The sequence below is a fragment of the Prionailurus viverrinus genome, chromosome C2 (genome assembly GCF_022837055.1).
Source record: "Prionailurus viverrinus isolate Anna chromosome C2, UM_Priviv_1.0, whole genome shotgun sequence".
NCBI classification, from domain to species: Eukaryota; Metazoa; Chordata; class Mammalia; order Carnivora; family Felidae; genus Prionailurus; species Prionailurus viverrinus.
In genome coordinates, this window is record NC_062569.1 from 98,487,183 (window position 1) to 98,511,477 (window position 24,295).

The 24,295-nt window shown below is 35.1% G+C and overlaps 1 protein-coding gene across 25 annotated transcripts in view; it reads left to right on the top strand.

The window, feature by feature from the left end:
• The window catches only part of ZBTB20 (zinc finger and BTB domain containing 20), a 767,438-nt gene that overhangs the window by 294,623 nt on the left and 448,520 nt on the right, over positions 1-24,295 (top strand). For 24 of the 25 annotated variants that reach the window (XM_047874794.1, XM_047874786.1, XM_047874793.1 and 21 more), the window contains one exon: positions 11,073-11,146. The exons of the other annotated variant lie outside the window; for it this stretch is intronic. The gene's annotated coding sequence lies outside the window, so the exon portion shown is untranslated. The remainder of the gene's footprint in view (positions 1-11,072; positions 11,147-24,295) is intronic. 25 annotated transcript variants of the gene reach the window in all.

Consider the following 24,295-nt stretch of genomic DNA (forward strand, 5'->3'; position numbering starts at 1 on the left):
TTGAAATTCTATTGTAGAAATTGCAAAGCCCAAGAAAAACACACAGCCAAAAAAATGTCCACCCACTTTACCTGAGAAATTAGCTGGAGAAGTGCCATTTCGTAGGACCAAAAAAAAACCCTCTTTAAACATTTATTTTCATTCTGCCATAACATACAGACAAATGGGAGGTGGAGGCTCCAGTTTCTTCTTTGCTACAGCCTGGATATTGTCTAATTCTCATTAGGTGAGGGAATTTCATCACATGCTCCATCACCAGACTTATTTGTGTCCTTAAGCAATTTATGTGATGTTTCCATGCTTTATCTTATGGATTAGATTCCTTTTTTTTTCCAAATAGAAAGAGTAATATTTACTTGTTACAGGTTCCTGGGTTAAAGGTGAATTATTATGACATTTCAGTAAGATGAAGTTTCGTGAATACTTTGATTTCTTTGACACTTTATAAATGTGAAGGATTAATGTTGATCCAGAAATGTCAATAAGATAGTCAAAGTTAATGCATCATACACGCTGAATTTCTACTGCACAAAGTTTGCTGATTTTCCCATTCCTTTCAATCTCCATTTAGAAAAAAAAAGTTTTGAAAATCCTAGAGGCAGATACTACATGTTTATCTCATTTTATGTGATGAGTGATTTTGTAAATCTATTCATAATTTAAATGCTCTAGAAGAATCTATTCTCAAGAGAATTTTATTGTGGATCATTATGTAAAGGAAAAATCATTTTTAAAGTGCATATTGCTCCCTATTTCAATATGGGAACTTTCTGATTTACAAGAGTGTTTAAGCTCCCAGAGAAGTATATTCCTTTGGTATGTTCCTGAGGAAATATGGATTGGCCATGCCAGGAAACTATGAGTGAATAGTTGGAAAATACTAACCTGATTCACTTCAGTATTTGGGCCTCTTTATAGAGATCTTGGAGCTACTACTTTGTATGAGATTAAAGCTAGATGGCATGTTCTCCATAATTGCTTGGAATGGGTTTATTCTAGCTCAGTCCAGCTCCAAATTTTCTAGCAATCCATTTTGAAACATGTAATTCTAGCTCCTCTCCTTGACTGATTTCCCTCAGGTCTATAAAGTCATGCAGAATTGGGGCTCCTGGGTGGCTCAGTCGGTTAAGTGTCCGACTTCAGCTAAGGTCATGATCTCACGGTTCATGAGTTCATGCCCCACATCGGGTTCTGTGTTGACAGCTCAGAGCCTGAAGCCTGCTTCTGATTCTGTGTCTCTCTCTCTCTCTGCCCCTCCCATGCTCATGCTCTGTCTCTCTCTGTCTCAAAAATAAATAAAAAACATTTTAAAAATTAAAAAAAAATAAAATTTTAAAAAAGTCATGCAGAATTCCCATAAGGGAGGTATTGTCCCTTCACCCTCATCCTCCAATTACCTCCCAATCCTCATGATTGACAGACATTCTTAATCTCCAAAACTTTTAAACCTTTTAGAAATGTAGTGGAACAGGCAATTGAGGATTTGCTATATACATGTAACCATCATGGAAACTTTCATTCAATGGCAGTTGGACCTCCCCACCCACCCATACACACCCTTGCAGCTGTGCCTCCAAATCTTGCATTACAAGGAAAAGAATTAGGCAATGGTTATCTGTTGAAGGAATATCATAATTTTTTATGCTCACTATATAAAAGGAGATCATAAATTATATCACCCAAACTGGATACTTCTGAGAGTAAAAGGGGCCATATTAAAAATTGTGGTGAGACAACAGGCATAAGTGAGATCTGGTATTTTAGCTGGGACTACCTCCACTACTTACCCTTCCCCAAACTCCATTGACAACAATAGATCTTCCAGGACAGGCCAAGCCATGAAAATTCACATCATCCTGACTTGATGGAGTAGAACATGAAAAACCACATGCCCCTAGGTGTCACAAACCAGAGAGGGTCCAAGGTATCCACATACCCAAGGCTGACCCTAGAGCCTTGTGCAAAGAGAAGAGGAATGCCAGTGAAAAGTAAGATTCAAGGAAAACATGTTAAACTGTCTGAGCTTTGAATGCATTTTCATCCCATACATATATTTATCAGCAAAGGAATATTAGCTTATTGCCTCCAAGACAAATTATTAGATGTGAATTACAAACTGTACTGACATAGGGGCAAGGTTTACCTAAAAAATGAAAATGAGAATTACAAAAACTGACCAGAGACATCAGCAGCTGCACAGCTTGAGGGAGACAGACCACACAGAATTAGATTGATAAGTCACTAAATAAACAAATAAGTAACAAGCCCCTGGAAGGAAAAATCAGAAGCTAGAGTTGCTATAATATATTGTATAAAATGTCAGTTTACAAGGAAAAAAGTATCAGATATGTAAGGAAATGAGTGTAACTAATACCCAGTTATGAAAGTAGTTAATAGAACTATCTCTAGGTTGGAGGGGGAAGAGCAGGTGTCAAATTTAGCAAATACTTGAAAGCAGCTATTGTAAATATACTCAAATAACTAAAGAAAACCATGTTAAATAATTAAATAAAATATTAGTATAATTACTTTTTAAATAAAGAGTATCAATATAAAGATAGAATTTTTAAAATAATTTTAAATGTTTATTTATTTATTTTGAGGGAGAGAGAGCATGCCAGAGAAGGGAAGAGGGAGAGAGAGAATTGCAAGCAGGCTCCATGCTTATCATGGAGCCTGTTGCAGAGCCTGATCCCATGACCATAAGACCATGACCTGAACTGAAATCAAGAATTGGATGTTTAACTCAAAGAGCCACCCAGGCACTCCAGAAATTATTTTTAAAAGAAACAAAAATTCTGGAGTTTAAGAGCACGAAAATTGAAATGAAAAATATTCTGGAGGAACTCAGCAGCAGATTTGAGATAGCAGAAGAAAGAATAAATAAATCAGTAGAAACTCTCTAATCTGAAAAACAGAAAGAAAAAAAAACAGAAAATAAACAGAGCTTCAGAGATCTGAGATACCTTCAGGAATACTAACATGTGTGTAATGGGAGAAGAGGAAAGAAGGAGAAAAAGAAAGAGCAGAAAAAAGATTTTTGAAGTAATAATGACCAAACGTTTGCCAAATATGATGAATGACATTAATCTACACATAGGAGAAGCTCAACAAACTCCAAGTATGATAAATGCAAAAGTATCCATACATAGACACATGCTAGTCAAACTTTTAAAGCCAAAGAAAAAGAGAAATTCTGGAAAGAAGCAAGAGAAAAAAAGACTCATTTACTATAGGAAACAACACTCTAAAAATTGACTTCCCATCAGAAACAATTAAAGTCAAAAGACAGAGGGACAACATATTCAAAGTGCTGAAAGAAAAAAGATTTTTAAAAAGTGACCATCAAGAATTTTATATTCAGCAAAACTGTTCTTCAAAAATGAAGATAAAAGAAAGATATTCCAAGATAAACAAAGACTGAGGCAATTTGTTGCTAGCAGACCGGCCTTATAAGAAATACTGAAGAAAATCCTTTAGGTTGAGGGAAATGACAAAAATAATTAAAACCCACCCAAAGAAATAAATTGCACTTATATAATATTATTATGTAGATAAATGCAGACATGGCATAAATATATAACGGAATGCAAATCAAGAAGAAAATGATAAAGATTAGGCCAGAAATCAATGAAATGGAAAACAAGAAAATGATAGAGAAAAACCAATGAAAATAAAAGTTGATCCTTTGCAGAGCACAAGAAAATTGACAGACATTTAACTAGAATGATGGAGGGAAAAGTAGAGAAGATAACAGATTACCAAAATCAGGAATAAAAGTGTGACATCACTACCAACCCTAAAAAAATTAAAAATTAAAAAGATTAAAAGGTAATACTATGAACAAATATATTCAAGAAACTAGACAACTTAGGTACAATCATCTAATTGCCAAAAATGCACAAAGTACTGAAACTGATTCAAGAAGAAATAGAAAATCTGAATAGATATATAATTGTAAAGAAAGAAACTTATTAAATCATCCCACAAAGAAAAATCTGGATGCATGTCTTCACTGCATCCTATCCAATATTTAAAGAGAAACAACACCAAACTTCTTCTGAAAATAGAGAAAGAAGGAACACTTTTTCAATTCACTCTATGATAATAATATTATCCTGATATCAAAGCCAGACAAATGCATTGTAAGAAAAGAAACCATTATCCCTCATGAATTTAGACATCAAAATCCTCAACAAAATTTTCACAAACCAAATACAGCAATCTGTAAATGTATTATACACCCTGACCAAGTAGGATATTTCCTAAGAGTACAAGGCTGGTTAAACATTCAGTAATTAATTAATTAATTAATGCAATATACCATATTAGTAGAATAAGGAGAGAACCCTATGACTATCACAATAGATACACAAAAAATATTTGAGAAAATCTACTGTCTATTCATGACTAAAACTTTCAACAAACCAGGACTGGAAGAGAACTTCTGTAACCTGGTAAAGGGCATCTATGCAAAATCTACAACTGACATCACATTTAACCCTCATAAACTCTGGTTTAATCCTAAGATTGGGAACAAGGCACGGTTGTCAAATCTCATCTCTTCTATTCAACATTTTACTGGGTTTTTTTTCCAGAAAGATAAAAATAAACAAACAAACAAACAAATACGAAAAGAGAGGAAAGAAAGCAAGGGAAGGAGTTAAAAGAAAGAACAGAAAAGAAAGAAATCAAAGTTATCCATATTAGACAGTAAAAAGTTACCACTTTTTACTTGAAGAAAACAAGCTATGTAGAAAAGCTTAAGGAATGCATTCACATACAAGTAAATTAGTTCAACAGGTTTGCAGGATACCAGAGCATTATACAAAAATTAATTGTATTTCAGTATACTAGCAGTGAACAGTAAAATTTAAAAACAATAGCATCAAAAAGAATAAAGGCATTTTTGTAAAAATTGACAAGCTGATCCTAATTTTCACTTTATATGAAAATCCAAAGGACCTAGAACAGTGTAAATAATTTTGGAAAGGAAAACAAAGGTAGATGACCTGTGCTTCCTGTTTTTAAAACTTACTATAAAAACTGTAGTAAGGAAGAGAGTATATAGTACTGGCACATAAGTCAATGGAATGAAATTGTAAGTTCAGAAAATTAACTTTTATATTTTTGGTCAATTGATTTTGATGAAGGTGCCAAAGCAAGTTGATGGGGGAAGGAATAAGGTTTTTTTTGTATTATTTTTGCTTTTAAATAAATAGTGTTAGGACAATTGGCACTAAGACTATATGCAATAAAAATAAATATCTGTGGTGCTAGACCTATATGAAAAAAATAACCTTATGTCCTGATCTCATACCCACATAAAGATTAACTCAAAATGGATCATGAACCTAAATGTAAGAGCTAGAACTATAAAATTTCTATAAGAAAACAGGAAAAAAGTCTTCATGGCCTGAGTTAGACAGGGTTCTTAGATAAGGCAGCAAAGCATGATACAGAACATAAAACCTTGATAATTTGGATTTCAATAAAATTAAAACCTTTTATACTTCAAAATCTACCACTAAAGAAATGAAAAGAATGGGAGAAAATATTTGCAAGATTTATTATTTGCAAATATATATCTGATAAAGGATTTTTGTCCTCATATAATATATAAAGAGTTCTTTAATTCAATAATAAAAAGACAACCAAATTAAAAATTTGTTTGAATAAATATTTCAGCAAAGAAGATATAAGAATATGAAAAGATACCTATTATCATCAATCCTTAGAAAAAAGGATATTAAAACCATTGGAGATGCTGCTTTACACTAACTAGAGTGGATACAATAAAAAAAGACATGTAGTAAGTGTTAGTGAAGATGCTGAGAAATTGGAACCTGCTGGTAGGAATTAAAATTTTTCTTAATGCTTATTTATTTTTGAGAGAGAGAGAAACAGAGCATAAGTGGAGGAGGGGCAGAGAGAGAGAGAGACAAAGAATCCGAAGCAGGCTCCAGGCTCTTAGCTGTCAGCACAGAACCCAACTTGGGGTTTGAACTCATGAACTGCGAGATCATGATCTGAGCTGAGGTCTGACACTTAACTGACTGAGCCACCCAGGCACCCCATTGCTGGTAGGAATTTAAATGGTACAGCCACTTTGGGAAATGGCTTAACCATTCTAAAAAGTTAAAATAAAGTTACCTTTATGACCCAGAAATTTCACTTCTAGATATCTACTCAGGAAAAATGAAAACATATGTCCACACACAGACTTGTATCTATGTCAACATTCGGAGCAGAATTATTCATAATAGTCAAAAACTAAAAACAATCTGCATGTTCACCTACTGATGAATGGATGAACAAAATGTAGTATACCTGCACAATAGAATACTATTTGTTAATAAAAGAGAATGGGCCACTGCTACATACCACAACATAGAAGATTCTGAAAAACAGTATGATAAGCCACATGCATGACACCACATATTGTATGATTGCACTTATATGAAAGGTCAAGAAAAGGTAAAGGTATAAAGAAAGCTGATTAGTTATTGTCTGGGGTTGGGGCAAGAGTGGGTTGTCTAAGGACATGAGGAATCTTTCTGGGATGACAAAAATGTTCTAAAACTGGACTATGGTGATGATCACTGTAAATTTATTTAAAATCCTTAAGCTGTACACTTAAAAGGATGAATGTTATGTTATGTAAATTACACTCAATAGACTGTTAAAATCATGAAATTATGCTAATTAAAACTAAGGAAAGAGAAACCTGGCAGACACTCCCTTAACCAAATGACCAAGATTAACATCCCCAGTGATAAGTCATATGGATATCATGTACCCCCTGATAGGATGTTACAAGAAGAGCTCTTCATTCATTTGCATTCTTCTCTAAAACTATAACCCCAACCTAATCATGAGAAACATCAGACAAATCCAAATTGAGGATTATCCCACCACCACTCTTCAAAACTATCAAGGTCATAAAAAAAAAACAAGAAAAAACTGAGAAGTTTTCACAGATTAGAGAAGATTTAGGAGAAAAAGCAACCAAATGCAGTGTGGTATCCTGAATTAGACCCTTGGAACAGAATAAAGATATTAGTGGGAAAACAGGTAATATCTGAATAAAGTATGTAGTTAATAGTATTGTACCAATGTTAATTTCTTCCTTTGACAAATTTACCACGGTTATATAAGATGTTAATGTTAGGTAGTGAAGAAAATACAGGAATTCTCTGAAGTATCTTTGCAACTTTTCCATAAGCATGACACTGTTCCAAAATAAAAAGTTAAAATAAAAAAATGAGGGATTTATCAGTTCAAAGAGAGTTATGACTTAAATGTAATGTGGATCTTATTTAGATCCTAATTCAAACAAACCAGTCATAAAAATGAACAAAGAACAAAAAGCATTTAAAATTCAATCATTTGACCTAAGATATTTAATAAATTAAAGAATCTCTATTATTTTTGACACGGTATGATGATATTTGTTATGATTTTCAGAAGTCATTATTTTTTAGTACTACATACTAACATATTTGTGGATAAAATGATATGATATCTGGAATTGTCATTAAAATGAGCTGATAGAAGAAAAAGTGGATGAGTATAGATTAAAAAAAGATGGACCATGGGTGATGAGTAAGTACATGGTAGCTCATTTTACTAAGCTCTCTACTCTTGCATGTGCTTGAGATTTTCCATAATAAAAAAATTTTTAAGTGAAAAGAAAAAAAAGACTAAGAGAAATATTTAAAATATTATAATTTCCCTCTACACTGACCACAGACAGGGTTTGTTTCTTAAAAATCATCTGAGCAGTGTCAGAATGGATAAATCATAGGTGAATAAACTCTCAAAAATGATCTGAGCAAGATACAATCGATGCTGAATCGTTGAGAGAACATTAAGAGAAATGCCTGAATTAGCATAGACCTCCTAAACTGGAGTGCTTTGTTGTTCTTTTCTTGAAGTTTTGTGAACCTGGTGATGCCTAAAACTTGTATGCATGTGAAGATTTTTAAAAAGTAGAGTGTGGTCAGAAGCAGCCCTTTGTTACTAGTCAGTGTTAAGATCTATAGCTCCTTACCCCCCTTCAGTTTTCTTTATTGTCTAGGGCTTTGTTTTTTGGACTCGTGAGTTACAGGATAGGTTACTGTAATATAATGCATTTGCTACTTCCCTGGAAAGCCATTCAGAATCTCTAACTAGTGCAGAATGCACAACTCTTTTGCTAAAGGGTCTCTGCCAAGAGAAGCATTCTTCCGGGCTTTGTAATTTGCATTGATTACTGACTGAGCTGTTTCCCAGTGCATCACTGGGTGTTGACTGTAATCTATAAAGCCTTACATAGTTTTGTCCTGATTAAAGAAGTCTAACACTGGTGGTCAATTTTAATAATGACCGAGGTCGATCTCGGTGACTTAAAAAAAAATTAGCAGATTTTAGAACCTGAAATGTCAAGAACAAAATATTCTTATTGTTGACACATACTCTGGAAATCTACTATTTTAAAGGTGGGTACCGTGTACAGTACTGAACTTGAAAAAAAAACAGGAAGTTGAAAAGTGGACAGTAGTGCCAAAAGTGTTCCAGCCCTGACTCTGTGCTCCTTAATCTAATCCGACATGCCTTCAGAATATTTCACTTCCTTGATGACCGTTTTTCCAGTTTCTATCCAATACTTAACCCCACTACATAGTGACAGAGTTAATGATTATCTCATGAGGCAGATATGAATAGGAACAGTATTCATATCAAAGACAACTGGTCCCACTTCCAGGTCCATCTTTGGGCCAAGATATGTAGTCGCCAACAGTGAGTTGGCGACTGTATTTTTTGAGTCCTGGCGCAAAGTAAGATCCATCTGTTTTGCCCAGCCGTTTGCCTGAGTGCCACAAAATGGTCCTGTTATTAGTCTTATTTGTGGTCCTATTTGAGGTTAGGGGATAATATAAATAAACTTTAGTCCTCCTTGTGATGAATGTAGCATGGGAATTAAAAGTGGTGGTGTTGGTAGTGGTAAGTGATGTTGCGTCTCTATTTTCTCAATTGCTCTGTTTTCTTTGGATTGAGAAACAGACATTTAAGAATGAGTTTGTCATCTGGAAGGATAGTTGTGACCAAGTTTCCCTCAACAGGATACAAGATGTTATTTTTGAGCTTCATTACCCTCACCAAGGGGAAAAAAAAGAGAGGGAAAAAAATAAGGAAGAAAGTGAAAGTAAGGAAGAAACATGCAGAAACAGAAATGAAGAGAAAGGTCAAAGAGGAGGAATACATGAGGAAGGAGGAGAATGTAACATAGCAGACAGTCTGTTCATAGAAATTACTTTCTTATTTTGAACTGATAGTTCGGTTGACTCAACATCTGGTGAATTGAGGAAAAGGAAATCTGACTGATTAAATTGAACTGCTAGTTGTCAGTTAAATAGTTTATACATAAATATGCAGCCTAGTTTTCATCACATTTTATTGCATGAACTAGATAGTGAATCAGTTTTTCACTAACCTTGTTTGAGTGGTGAGTAGAACAATACCAATCGGTAGTTCAGATTTATATAGAGGTGGGCAGTTTCTATATTTCTGAATCATTTATCGAGGATTATTGTTATTCCATATAATTCTGAGCATGAGTTATTTTTGTCAGTTTCTTTTATGAATGTTTTGTTGCCTTATAAGGAAATATGTGCACTCCCCTCCTCTCATTCAGTTGTCCCTGGTGACGCCTCCATAATTTCTGTCTTTACACTGGTGCGTTTTTAGTCTAATTCAGGCATGTGAGAAGCAGGGGAAAAGTTTAGTTAGTCAATGTCAGTGATTTTTTTTCTGATCCATTCATGGATGGATTTTGTGAATCTCAACCAGTTTGCATTTAAAATCTATATATATATCAAGTAGACACAATACCTAAAATATTCCTCCATATACTTCAAGGGAAAAAGAAAATAGAATTCATAAGTTGGAACTAGATGCAATTTCTAATAATAGAGGCAATTTCAGGGGTGATTTATGATCATGCTCTCATATGTGGAGATACTAAAATATTACCTTGCACTAATGTGAAAGTGGACATAAACATACCGCATTTAGTGCTACAAATATATAAAAAATGTACTGCCATGGTGTGAAGTAAACGAAAGATAATTGTATTATCTTCATTTCACACTAAAAAAGCTATGTTTTTCTAAATCCTGTAGTGTCAGTTATCTAAAGCTAAAAATAGGGATGACTTAATCTAGTCTGTTTCTTTTTTTTTTTTTTAGCTGTTATCTTATTTAGAGATGGTGTCGAATGAAGAAAGAAAGGATTGAAAAAATAGTGTGACATTCTAAGCACAAATATTTATGACGTAGTTGGAGATTTTAATGCCTGGACTCTCAATCTGAAGATTGGAAATACATATTAAGAAATGTGGTTCAGTTACTTAAACCAGGAAGTTCTGGTTCAAATCCTGAGGGTCTTCCCGTGCTGCTTCACAGAGCAGTAGCTGCATGTGATGAGATATACGTATAGATGATGTGGTATACGGCATGCCAAACCCACAATACACTGCAGTGGGCATTTTGTATTGCTAAATATGTCCATTTACCTCTACTTTACCATCTGCCCCACCACCAATTCAGTCCCTTGAAAGTAGTAGATCTAACATTTTTTTCCAATTCTATGTCAAGTCCTAATTTCCCTTCAACATGTGTATTCAGATAATAGATTTTCTTCTTTATTCTCTAAAATTAACATTTTATGTAATCTTTAGGGTGTGAAATTGTTGTTTAGGAGTTTTTTTAAAAAATCAGATAGAATTTAGCTAAAATTCAGAGGTACTGAGCTTCTAGTCGTATCATTATGAAGTCCTAAACAGGGAGGCATATTTTGTTTTTCAGAATTGCTTTTTTTTTTTTTTTTCTTTTTTACTCTTTAGATCCTTTTCTTTTCATTAAAAAACTAGTCTGGGAAGAGGGTTTTTTTTTTCCTTAACAGAAAAAAAAAAGCCACGCTTGACTGATAATGCATTGCTTTGGATGGTGAAACATTATGAAAGTTTAATTTTTAATTAAATCTGAAATACCAATTATAACTGAAAGAGATTTTAACCTGTTTCTTTTCAGACTGCCTGAAGTTACATTTAGAGACTAAAATCACTGCACCTTAAAAACAAAAGATTGAGCTGCACTGCATTCCTGTAAGTGAAAGCTTCCTGTACCTTCTTTCTCTGTGATTTTGTGACCAACCCAAGAAAAGACAAAAACATTGGTAACATAGTAACCAAGCATGAGTAAAAATTTGAATATCCCTGAAGAAATATATGTTTAAATGATTTCCTTCTATAAAAAAAGAAAATTTGCTGGGCACAATATTCAATATGTCTTTTTTATTCAACCCAAATTGTGAATCCTCTTTTTTTTTTTTTTGCCTGGTTTGAATTGCATTAGGGAGGGTGTCACCCACTGTGAATCCACACAGTGACATACACCCTGACAGGAAGGATTCTCACATTTTTGTTTAAGTCTCATGGAAGGTAATAGATTTCTTATGGAATCAAAATAGATTCCTTTTTCCTTTGTGATGTCATTAGAAATTTTTAGCCTTTGTGTCAATGGAAATGGATAGAAAAAAAGTTCATGATGACATCACAAGATTCTGTTGCCTTGAGGACTTTGGGCAAAACTAAGTAAAATGCATAATTCCCTTGTGTGCGTGTGTTCCCCATTCTGCTATGAAGCAGTCAAAATAGCACATCTTATGTCTTCCCGTGAGCTACAAGGCTGTCTCTCAGAGCCCCATTGTTCCATAAATGCATGTCAGAGTCTACCACAGTCTGGTCTACCCTTATTTAGCTGCTGTTTTGTCAATGTACTTGGAAGAACAATTAACACTTGGGATTTCAATGTCTGAATAACAGGCAGTGAATAGAACCCGAGCATATAAAAGATTCAGACGCCCAGGGTAAGAAAACAGAAGCTTATAGTTGGTGGGGGATAAAAGAAAAGCATTTTAATGCTGCACTCAAAGGTTGTGAAATACTAGGAGAAAAGTCAATCTTTTTTTTTTTTTAATTTTAGATGAAAATGTACGTTTTGGTAATGAAATCCAGAAGGTTATGATGTCTTCCTAAGTTTTGCAATTTAATGTATTGCAAGGTCTTTCTTAGAGTCTCAAAACACTTCAATAACGTTCATCTCCTTGAGTCATTGTTGGAATCCCGGATGTAGGGTACACTGCATTGTGGTTTTCAGAGTGCCACCATGTCTGTCCAACAGAGTGCACTAAAGGTGATTCGGTTTCTTCCATTTTCACTTTGGTTCATTGCACCCTTTCACTATTGGCTATAGTTCTTGTGTGTTGACTATAGATAGAACGGAAGTTGTTGAAATATCTCTACTTATGGTCTGAATTTCTGCTACGTCCATTTTTTTTTGGTGGGAGGAGAGAGATGATGCATGAACAGAGCAAGATCATCTCACAGTCAGAGTATCTGATGAATGGAAAGGGAGCCTGGACAGACAGCTTATGCATGTTGCCCACTGAGCACAGTGCTTGGCTAGTATGAGTGATAAATGATGCTTATCATGTTTTTGTCATAACTACAACAGTTCAAACTCATAGACAGGAAGGTCTCCAAAAGTAGGGTCTGTTTCTTATTCATTTTTGTAATCTCCAGTGCTTGGCATAATAATAGTAATCAAGAAATAGCTACTGTTATTAATACAATTACAAAATTTATTAATAGTCAGAACTTCAGGATTCATTCTTTCAGAGGGCATTTATTGTGGAGAGGGGTTGAAGAAAGTTTTTGACAGGAAGGCAATTTTAAAGGAATTTGTCAAAGGCAAACGAGCTGTTCCTCATATCGCATCAGGTATCAGTCTCTCAGTGTTTCTCCTCATTGATTTTACACTTCTCTCTCATCACCAGGATGAGGAGGGCATTCATACTATATCCTTTTTCTGTGAAATGGTTTCCAGAAGTTTTCCATTTAGGTTGTGTCTCACATTCCATACACTGGAGTTGTCTCCAAAGATAAATCTACCTGACTCCAGGATGGACTCTTCACCCGTTGGTCTAAGTTGTGATTAGAAACTTCAACTCTCAGTGCATAAAAAGCCAGGACCAGTTTCTCAGCACTAATAAGACCACAACATTCTTTAGAACTCAGAACCTGTTGACCCCTTTTAAATTTAGCTTCCTGAGTTTGTTTGTTTGTTTTGGTGTTTTCTTTGCATAAAGTTCTTTGCCCTCCCCCACCGATTTTAATTTATTTCCAAAAGGGGTCCCTTCATTTTTATTAAATCAGCTGCTGGTGATGCAAATTAAGGCTTTCATAAAACGTGGCCTCTGAGGCAAAACTAAAATGATAAAATTTAGGCTTAGTGAATTGTACTGTTAATCATGTTGAATAACGTTTAAGGACATCAAAGAACTTTGTAAACACATTTAACGTTTTTTTAAGATTAATAATTGAGGTGAAAGGGATTTTAAGGTAGAGCTTCATCAAACATTACAGGTAGAAAGTCTGTAAGTAGAAGTCCAATAATCCCATTTTGAAATAAATAAATTGAGGCCCAGGGTAGGGCATGTAAATTACCCAAACCATAATGACCAGCAGTGCAGATCACCCTTTAGACATCTAGGCCTGAGAGTCAACCCAAATTTAGACTCTGGGGTTTTGATCTTTCCTCTGTACTCAGGGCCTGAACAGTGTTTCTAAGGAACAAATTGCCTTAGGCTCATTTTATGAGACCCATTGAACTGTTAGTCCCCTCCACTGACTAGCCCAAAATTAATATATATGGGTATTCTGAAAACATTCATTGTTAACAAAAGTTTTTTTTTTCATTTTTTTATACATTTTGATATCATGCCTCCGGTTGTACAGTGAGTCACATGGAAGCAAATTTATTTGGTTGACTTAATATTCTTTATGATGATTTACTAAGTGGACAGAAGACCATTGGAAACTTCAGTAGTTTAATTGTGCTTATAGGCATGATAAAACCAGTAATCTGAACAGAGCCATTGTGACATGGAATTCAGACTTCCCAAGTGAGTGCATCACACATGGTGTCAGAATGTCACTGTTGCCAGGGGTCATTTCTGTCAGAGAAAAGTTTTTCAGGGTCTGAAAAAAAATGAAATAAACTTTAATAATTTAAAATGAATTACTTGCCTTGTAATTTATTTCAGGTTGCCTTTATTGGATTCTGTCATTTAGCAATCCAAAGAGACCAGTGTAGGAACTTTTCTATTATTTTACCCACAGCTAAGTCCTGGATATATCTTACTTTCTTCCTCAGATTTATTTTATACCTTCCAAACCTTTCCATCCCCACTGTGAAGAAGCTCAAGTTTCTATATACAAATATCGGTGGCTTATGTCTTTGTGCCCCAAATGAGGAGATGGTGTTCTGCCTTAAAAAATTCAATGGAAGCTTTGGCGTAGAGAGAAGGAAGAATTGAAGCATTCATGAGGATGCCAGGGAAGGGCCTTGGATATAAGTGTCCAACAAGGTTCTCTCCTCAGACCGCTTCTCTCTTTTCTCTATAATAATAAATTAAAATTTATTCTGTGCCCCTTACGAACAAATCATCTTACTGAGGTAAATAATATATAGTTCCTATCATCAAAGAGTTCATAATCTGTTTGGAAAATAGATATGTCTTTCTTAAAGATAGAATGTTATGTGGGTGCAGTGGAGTAAGTAAATAGTTATCATTTCTTCTGGACTATCAAGAAATTACAGGATATTAAGTAGCCCAAGTAGAGGAAGTAACAAAAATACAAGTTGAGGGAACAGTGAATAGTAGTGGTGAGATCTGAGTATAGGATACTGGTTGGAACCAGTGTTTTCCAAAGCGTGGGTTGCAACTCATTCATATGTCATGGAATCAATTGAAAGATCACAGTCAATATGCTTTTAATGAAATAGTATCACAAGGAAAAATTGATAAAAAGTGTATTACAAATTTTTAAGATAATGGATTGCAAAATAAATATATTTCTTACTGGGAATCATGCCGCCAAAATATGAAAGCATATCTTAAAAAGATAGGTCCTTTTAGATACTTAAATCCTATAATCCTAACTAAAGGATAATATTATCCCCCCCACCCCGTGTATTTGAGAAAGTGGAGGGATTAAACAATTTGTCCCAGGTCATACAGCAGGTAATATAAAGGATAGAATGTGAATATATCTGTCAAACCCCACATTCATACTCTTCCCATAATTTGACACTGCTTTCCAGGGTTGCATGACTTCAGTCATTTCACTACTGATAACTCACACACTTGTATCTCTAGTCGTGGTATTTCTCCCAAATTGCAGTCCTATATTTCCAATGTCCTTATGTAAACCTCAGAGTCAGTATATCAAAATTGAATTTATCCTTCTATTTAAAAATCATCCTCTTTTTGACTATACTAATTTTTTTCATCTCAACTACCCAGGTCATCTTGACTCAAAATATATCATTCTTACTTTCCACCATCCTCCAGGTGTCCAATAAGTGGCCAAGTCTTGTTAATTCTTCCTTGGTACCTCTGCCTTAAGCTTTCATCTTCTCTTGCCTGCAATGATCTATCTTCTAATTAAGAGAGATGGGGGAAGGAAGACCAGCTCATCCTAAACACTGCTGCCTCATTAGGTTTCCTGAAGCAGGAGTTCTAAGATTATGTCACCTCTGTTCATACAAAACTTTAGTAATTCTAGATTAATTACCAAACAATTTCTAACCAGTATTCATGACCATCTAAAATCTAATTCTAACCTCATTTCTGACTTAATCTTGTGGTTTAATATACCACACACTCGAGCCAAATTTCCTCACTATCCCCTCCCCCCTCCTTTATTAATATTGTTCTTGCCATCTGGAATGGCCATTATTCTGTTTTTCCATGTGCAAATCTAACCCATCCTTCCGGGTCTACTTTAAATACTGTTAATGCCATGAAACCTTCCCTCCTTGATGTAGCCAGAAATAATCCACTCTCCCCTGCTTACCAAACTCACTTAACACTGTAGTGGCTCTGCTGACAATTTGGTTTTGGATTTCTAGCATTCAAAATTCTGAAAGAATATATTTCTGTTAAGGCAACAGGTTTTTGGTAATTTTTCACAATAGCCTAAGAAACTAATGTAGCATTTACCTACACTTTTTTTTGAGACACGAATTACTTTCTATATTTTTTAACAACACTTATGTGTATGCTTTATCCTTTTACTAGAAAATAAATTCTTTGGGAATAGAGTCCATATTTAATTAACATTTCTAAACTCTACACAATCTACCACAATAGAATCATTAATTCATTATCCAACCATGCTTAATCCTGGGAATATAGAAGTGATCCCTTAGGCTCTCATGGAATTTATAGTCTCCTAAAGGAATCAGACATTAAATAAGTAAACAAATAATTACAAAATTACAAGTTTTAGTTCATGAAAAGAGGAAATAAGTATGTAAGATTATAATGCATGGAGAAAATCTGCTATACTATCCATTGAGTGCTTAGGTAAAAATTCTGATAGAAAGTGTCATTTAAGTTGATAGTTGAAGCACAGGAAGAATCAGGCAGGTGAAGAATTTGGAGTGGGGGTAGAAACATGGAAGGAAGAGAAAGCTCCAGACAGAAACAGCATGGACAATGCCTTCAGGCAAAGACAAACTTTGTGTATTCAAGGAAATAAAGGAATTCCAGAGTGGCTAGAGGAAAGTAGACAAAGGAGGAGAGTAATTGGAAGTGAAGTCAGAGGAGTAGCCAGGGTGAGGAGTTTGGACTTTATTTTGAATACACTGGAAAAACACATTAATAGATGTACATATAAAATAAATAAGTAAATATAATATATAATGTATATTCTAATTGAATAGACTAAGATGAAAATAATTCAAAAGTAAATACTATGCACAAGCTCATAGAATCTATACATTTATTTCGAATCTTAACTGAAGGTTCACTTCTGAGTTTGAGGAGGGTTTGGATTTCTGAAACTAAGGTCTAATAGTTCACAACATATTTCCCATCTACATAACCAAAGTTGATTTCTGACAACCTTCTAAGATAAGGTCAAGTTAATTTTATTTCTTTTCTAGTTAATAATTGTTAAGATTCTGTTGTTGGTTAATGAAGCTCTTATTTTTGTTTATTTTTAAGTGCTTATTGCATAATGTCGGAATGAGTACCAAAAATGTGTTTTACTCCTAGGATGTATTTTTATCTGTTAAACCTTAATCTTATTTTTTTTTTATTTTTTTTTCAACGTTTATTTATTTTTGGGACAGAGAGAGACAGAGCATGAACGGGGGAGGGGCAGAGAGAGAGGGAGACACAGAATCGGAAACAGGCTCCAGGCTCTGAGTCATCAGCCCAGAGCCCGACCTGGGGCTCGAACTCACGGACCGAGAGATCGTGACCTGGCTGAAGTCGGACGCTCAACCGACTGCGCCACCCAGGCGCCCCCTTAATCTTATTTTTAATTTTGGTATATTTTATTATGTGCAATGACCAGGGGCCTGGAGGCATAGAAAGGCTTGACATGTATCATCATTATCCTCATTATTGCTACCTATAATATTACTGAATTCTGGATTAAACACAATCGACATTATTTTATTTTATTATTTTATTTTATTTTATTTTAATGTTTATTTATTTTTGAGAGAGAAAGAGACAGAGACTGAGTGGGGGAGGTGCAGAGAGAGAGGGAGACACAGAATCTGAAGCAGACTCTAGGCTCTGAGCTGTCAGCTGTCAGCACAGAGTCGAACACGTGGCTCAAACCTGCAAACCGCGAGATCATGACCTTAGCTAAAGTCAGACACTTAACCTACTGAGCCATGCACGTGCCCCCAAATCCAGATTATATTAAAGTATGATGCATTAATATCATGGAATACCACTAAGTCAAGATGGAGATATTGGTTTGCTTGAAAACCAATATAGATAGAAATTATCCCCTTTTGAAGAAAAAAGGAAGGGAGGAAGGAAAGAAAGAAATAAAGAGAAGGAAAAGAAAAGAAAAAAAAGAAAAAGAAAAGAAAAGAAAAGAAAGAAAGGAAAGAAGGAAGAAAGGAAAGGAAGGGAGGGAGAAAATAAATACAGTAGAGGGAATGTGAAAATTAAACCATAGAGAAGTAGGTTAAGCTCTAAAGATATGAGGATTTATCTGCTATAACTCAATAAAAAGACACTATAATCATAAAATATTATAGCAACAGGGAATCTTAGGAATTATTTGTTCCAGCCTCCTCATTTTAGAGATGAACAAAATTCAGGCCTAGAAGTCGTATCTAAGACATACAGTTAAATAGTTAATGGCAAGGCTGGAACTGTAACCCTAATTCTTAGGAGCTAGATTAACACAGCTAAACCAGCTAATCAGTGATCAGCACCCCTACAATCACTCTTTCAAGGTCTTGGGTGGAAAAAGGAATATTAAGTACAGGAGATGAGTCTATAGACAAGCTTTAATTAATAAAAATCTGAACAATATGTATTACTCACAATCTGTTTACTTAATGTACCAGATGCTTTATAAAAGTTGTCTTTAATCCTTGCTACCACACTCAGCAACCACCCTGCAAAGTAGGAATCATTTCCATTTTATAATGAGAATACTGAGCTCCAGAAACATTAAGTAACATCCAAGATTGCAAAGCCAGTAAGTGAGTTTGTATTGATGCCAGGCCTAACTGATTCAAACTCTGTACTATCTCCTGCTTGGCGTTTTTATCTATTGCATTTTGTTATTGCCTTAGCTCATGTGGTCACATAGGTCATTAGTTCTCTAATAGTTCAAACTTTGAAAAGAGTTAGGAAGGAAAGAAAGTTACGTTTAGCAGGTGCCCTCTCTGCTTAAATCTTTTCACATTTAATTCCCTCAAGTACCTCAAGATCAATGTTATAATCCTTAGTTTAAAATTTAGGAAACCTAGTTTCAGTGAGATGAAATTGCCCACACATCTTAGTAAAAACCTCACTAGAATTCAAACACAGATCTGTCTGATCCCAGGTATTCTTTCCATTGTTCCACCAACCTTCAAGTCTGTTTTTCTGGATGCTGTTTAGTCTTCTGTGGTCTTCATACCTCAGCTCTTTATCTGACAGAGTAGAATTGTAATGAATGCTCTCATAAACTTCCCAAGAAGGAAGAGAGTATGTCAGAAGGGTGCTTTTATAATTAAGTTGTATCACCTTGTCTAGAAATAAAAGCAATGCCCTGTATATGTTTCCTTCTTTGAGAAATGAGGAGCTGGGAAGATAGGTCAAATCTATGACATTAGTCTTTCATCTCCACATTATCTCGACTCACTGTGCGTCTGTGTGCAAGACCCCAATCACATCATAGACAATGATACTGCTAAGCTATACCATACTTGAACACACCTTTGAAAAGTAAAAGAAATAAAATTATTGTGTTTATGAGGCCAATAAGAAGGAAGAAGTTTTATGTTTTCCTTCTCAAGATTAACTTATTTGAAGCCTTATAAGCCTGATCAGAGATATAGGTTAATGAAAGAACTCATTGTTACTGCTTCTAAAAAAAGCACAAAACTGAAAATCCAAACATACTTATGAATTGTTAGATTGTTTTCTAATGACCACTGAGAACTACATTAGAAGTGAACTTCTTGGTAAAAGTAGGAGAGACAGAGACAGAAAGAGGGAGGGAAAAAGGGAAAGAAGAGGAAGATATTTGAAACACTTGTTAATGGCAGCTCCCACTCAGACATGATACTGAATTTCCTTCTATGTGTCAACTTTAGCAGTGCTTCTCATTTCTGAGAAGGTCATTTTCTATTATCAACATACTTGAACAATTATTTGAAAACCCGTTGTCACTGTAGAATGGCAGCAATACACATAAGTTCATGGTAATTAAAAGTGATGCCTACTTGTTAGGGTCCTACAGCTGTTACTTTGTCCTCTCTGTTTCTTGAGTTTGACTTCCGAGTCTTTCTGTGTGAAAGGGTCCCTTCAAGTCTTCAAAATAACTCAGTGAAAACCATCTTTTCTACTTTGCAGAAGGGACTTTGTTCTTTGGTTCATCCTTGCACTTTGCAATATGTTGCTAGTAGCCCTAAATCAAAGTACATTAATATATCTTTTGAACTGCTGAGTCTTGTTAGGAGAAAGAAGAAATGTTTTCAACAATCTTATAGTATTTTGTTAAAAATCCAATTCTGGGGGCGCCTGTGTGACTCAGTTAAGTGTCTGATTTCGGCTCACGTTATGATCTCGCAGTTCATGAGTGAATTCAAGCCCCACATTGGCTCACTGCTGTCAGCGCCCAAGCTGTCCATGCAGAGCCTGCTTGGGATCCTCCATCCCCCTCTCTCTTTGCTCCTCCCTACTTCTTCTTCTTCTTCTTCTTCTTCTTCTTCTTCTTCTTCTTCTTTCTCTCTCTCTCTCTCTCTCTCTCTCTCTCTCTCAAAAATAAATAAACATTAAAAAAAAATCCAATTCTGGTTTAATGTTTTGTTCTCAAAGGAATTTTGAATGAAGAAAAGCTTTTGTAAGAGGGAGGAAGCTTATCTAATCTCTTCGAGACTGGTGACAAGCAATTGTGAGACTTGTGACTCTTTGAAACAGTTAATTGCCAGGGAATTAGGCACAAGTTTCTCTAGAACAATAAAGAGTTTTACACATCAGGTGCAGTACATTGGCTCTAAATGCACCCCGTCATGTATCCCAAATGACAATGTGAAAGCACCATTCTTTGTCATCTGGAAAAGGTAAGAGGCCATGCTAAACTGACATTCTTTCAGAAGGTCATAAAAATTGAATATAGAATGAACTCAGTGTTCTGGGTAGTATCAGATTCTCTGACTTATAAACCTCCTATGATAAAATGTCCTCAAAGATATAGTAAAATAAGTTTGCTCATGTTGACAGTTACTGAGTATTCGAAGATTAAGATTTTTGACATTTACTTGTTTGCAATTTTGCACTAAGCTTGACCATATGAAATTTGCTACAATTTTACTGAACTGTTCTTTGCTTAACTTACTTGAATATTGTAGGACTTTATTAAATAGTCAATAATCAATATATGTCTAACATTATTGCCATTGCCACTGTTATTACTATCAGAGTTCTGTTCTCTGGACTAGGGCTGGTAGGAACAGCTGTGAATTTGGGTTACACATTTGGGGCTTTATCTGTCTTATCTTCTTGCAGCATTGGTTAGTGGGAGGGGCCCACTAGACTGGCTGCTCCATAAGTTAACAGACTCATCTCACCTAGAAAACTTGTCAGCGAAGCTTTATTAATAAGCCCTTTAAGTAGACAGAGAAATAGTTTGCATGAAAAACCCTTGTTTTTTAATAAGTACTGACTCTCTCATGCTTCATGAGACTTTCTGTTTGATTACATCATAATATCCACATTATCATTTCAGTTACCACGAGGGAGGCAGCAAATGTAATGGAAAGGAAAGAGCATGAGGCTGATTATCTGGAGACTTGATTCAGGCATTGTCAAATAGTTTTGTCTTAAGATCATTTTCCTTATCTGTAGGGCACACTTTTCTCAAACTTGCAGACATTATACAGACAAGTCAAATATACATATGAAGTATTTAGAGTTCTATGGAATAAAGATAGCTCATAAATATCATGTATTACTATTACAGTAAAAGTATTAGTAGAATTATAAATCACTTTGAGGTCTCGGGGGTAAGGTGCTTTATCTGAGTTCTTACTGTTTAGAAAATTAGTTTATTTTTTGAGTTGCCATATAGGGAGCTACTCTGTAGCTGCTAAGCACTGTTCCTACATTTGAAGCAGTGACTAAGAATGAATTGCCAGTAATATGTTACTCCTTTTAAAGATTTATTTTAAAAGCATTCTTTACTATAAATTCTCTGAGCAGTTCCTCTTAAATTAAAAAAAAAAATTAACTGTTTTATCTCATATTAGACAGTGAATTTCTTGAGGTAAAGAACCATGAGTAATTTACTAGTTTTCTCAGTATGTAAAGCTGGTACCAAATAGGTGTTCAGTGTTGAGTATCCTGTGTAAAAATGTAGTAAAATTTAATAAAATTTGTTTTTAAAAATGATATAAATTTATTATTTTGACCATATATACACCATATATGGACAGATGTTATTGAAGATTATAGAGCCATTAGAAAAAAAATGAATTTGGGATGCCTGGGTGGCTCAGTTGGTTAAGCGTTTGACTTTGGCTTAGGTCAAGACCTCACGGTTTGTGGATTCGAGCCCCGTGTCGGGCTCTATGCTGACAGCTCAGAGCCTAGAGCCTGCTTAGGATTCTGTGTTTACTTCTCTCCCGCCCCCCACCCCCGCACCTCCCTCCCCGCTATCTGTGCTCTGTCTCTCGAAAATAAATATATAGATGTATATGTATATATATTATATAAAATAAATATATATTATATAATATATACAATAAATATATAAATATAAGATATAAGATATAGATATATAGATATAGATATAGATATAGATATAGATATAGATATAGAATGAATTCTATCTATCGCTATTGACCTGGGAGGATGACCATATTTATTAGATTAAAAGAGCAAATTTTCAGGGTAATGAACATTTATGAATAAATGTTGTGCATTTTCTATGACCATATTCTTCACAATGGTCATCTTACAGGGTTGAGAACCACAAAGGACTGATGGAAAATTAGTAATTTTTTCTTTAACCATTTTTTATTGTTTCATTAGTTATAATGAATTTTATGAAAGTATGTCTGAAAATGAATATGTAAAATTATTTTTTAAATTACTTCCTTTTGTTCCTTGGAAAAGCAGCCCGAGAAAAATAATCAACATACAGAACTTTCAACTTCATTGTAGTGCCTCAACCTCCATAAGACAGAGTAAAGTACATACTCTAAATAGAGTGTTTCATTTACTCATCAAATATTTCCTGAGCTTCGTGATGGTACTGGTTCTTGTTAATAAGTGGTGTGTGTGTGTGTGTGTGTGTGTGTGTGTGTGTGTGTGTAAAGCTGAACTCTTTCATGATGCAGGTTCATACATGAATCATATACAAAGAATTAATAATTGAACAAGCAAAAGTTGTTCAAAGTAATCTGAGTCTAAAGACTCAGAGGTGTGATTGGAAAAACAAATAATGTTTATGAGGAGATTTTAATGAGACAAATAATGCTCATATTAGGTAGAAAAAAAGCAAGACACAAAACATATAAAATATTAGGGCTTATTTCTGAGAGGTTATTTCTAAACATTTTGGGGGTTGTTTTGGTTTTTTTGGCCATCTCTCATCCACAATACATCTCCCACAATAGCTGCCCCAACGTTCCTGTTGCCTTTGCCTCACAATCCTTTTCAAGGTCTCTCACTAACCCTCCTCAGGCCCAGGTCAATTAACTTTTCTGCTCACTTCTCAACTCCTTGCTGGGTCTGTCTTTTTCTTCCCTTGCTGATGGAAATCTCACTAGACTTTCAGGCTTCTTTAACTCACTGAGGGGGACAAAAAAAAAGAAGAAGGAAAAGAAAAACACCTCTGCAAGATAAGGTTTCAGGACTATATTCCCAACAGAAAATTCACAGGAGTTTTAAGTATTCAGAGGGTCAGACCCAGAAACCTTAGGTTAAAGACAGGCACCAGAGGTCCCCTTGAGCCTCTGAATTGGGCAGAATATCTGAATTGGAACCAGGCAAGAGAGGACTGTGCAGTCTGAGGTACTATATTTCACAGAGTCAGTATGTTCTACATCCCATCAGAGTAGTCCTGACAATGACTGATCTTTAAGGATACAGGAGAGAGGCACCATGAGCTAAATTTAAAACACAGGGAAGTTGTAATATGATAACCACAACTAATGATAAACAGGCATACTTTACTTCATGCTATAGCCAATTACGATAAAGGCTTTACGAAAAAGGAAGGAGAGAGGAAGAGAATTGGAGAAAGAGGGAAAGAGGAATGCAGGGAAGGAAAAAGAGACAGAGAGAATCCTTCCTCCCAAATAAAAATGAGAGAGGGTGGATGAATGGAAGAAGGTGATTGGTTAGGAGATTCGGAAGCATGAACAAATGAAATGTATTTTGACACTCCAGCCGTTTATATCTGCACAAATCTTCCCTGGTCCCTCATGGGTCCTACCCTGGGTGGGATGGGTCGTCTTGGCACTTCCAGCCAGCCAGCTGTCTTCTCCTTCCATTTTGAGAGTGCTGACTCAGAGTAAACCACTTACAGGTGTGAGGAAATCTCTAGAATATGCTTGCAATTATGTTTGTTGCTCTTAACTCCAGAGAGCTGAAGAAATCAATAAGCAGCTGATCATGGAAAGCTTGCCCAAAAATGTAGATCCCTTCTCCTCCC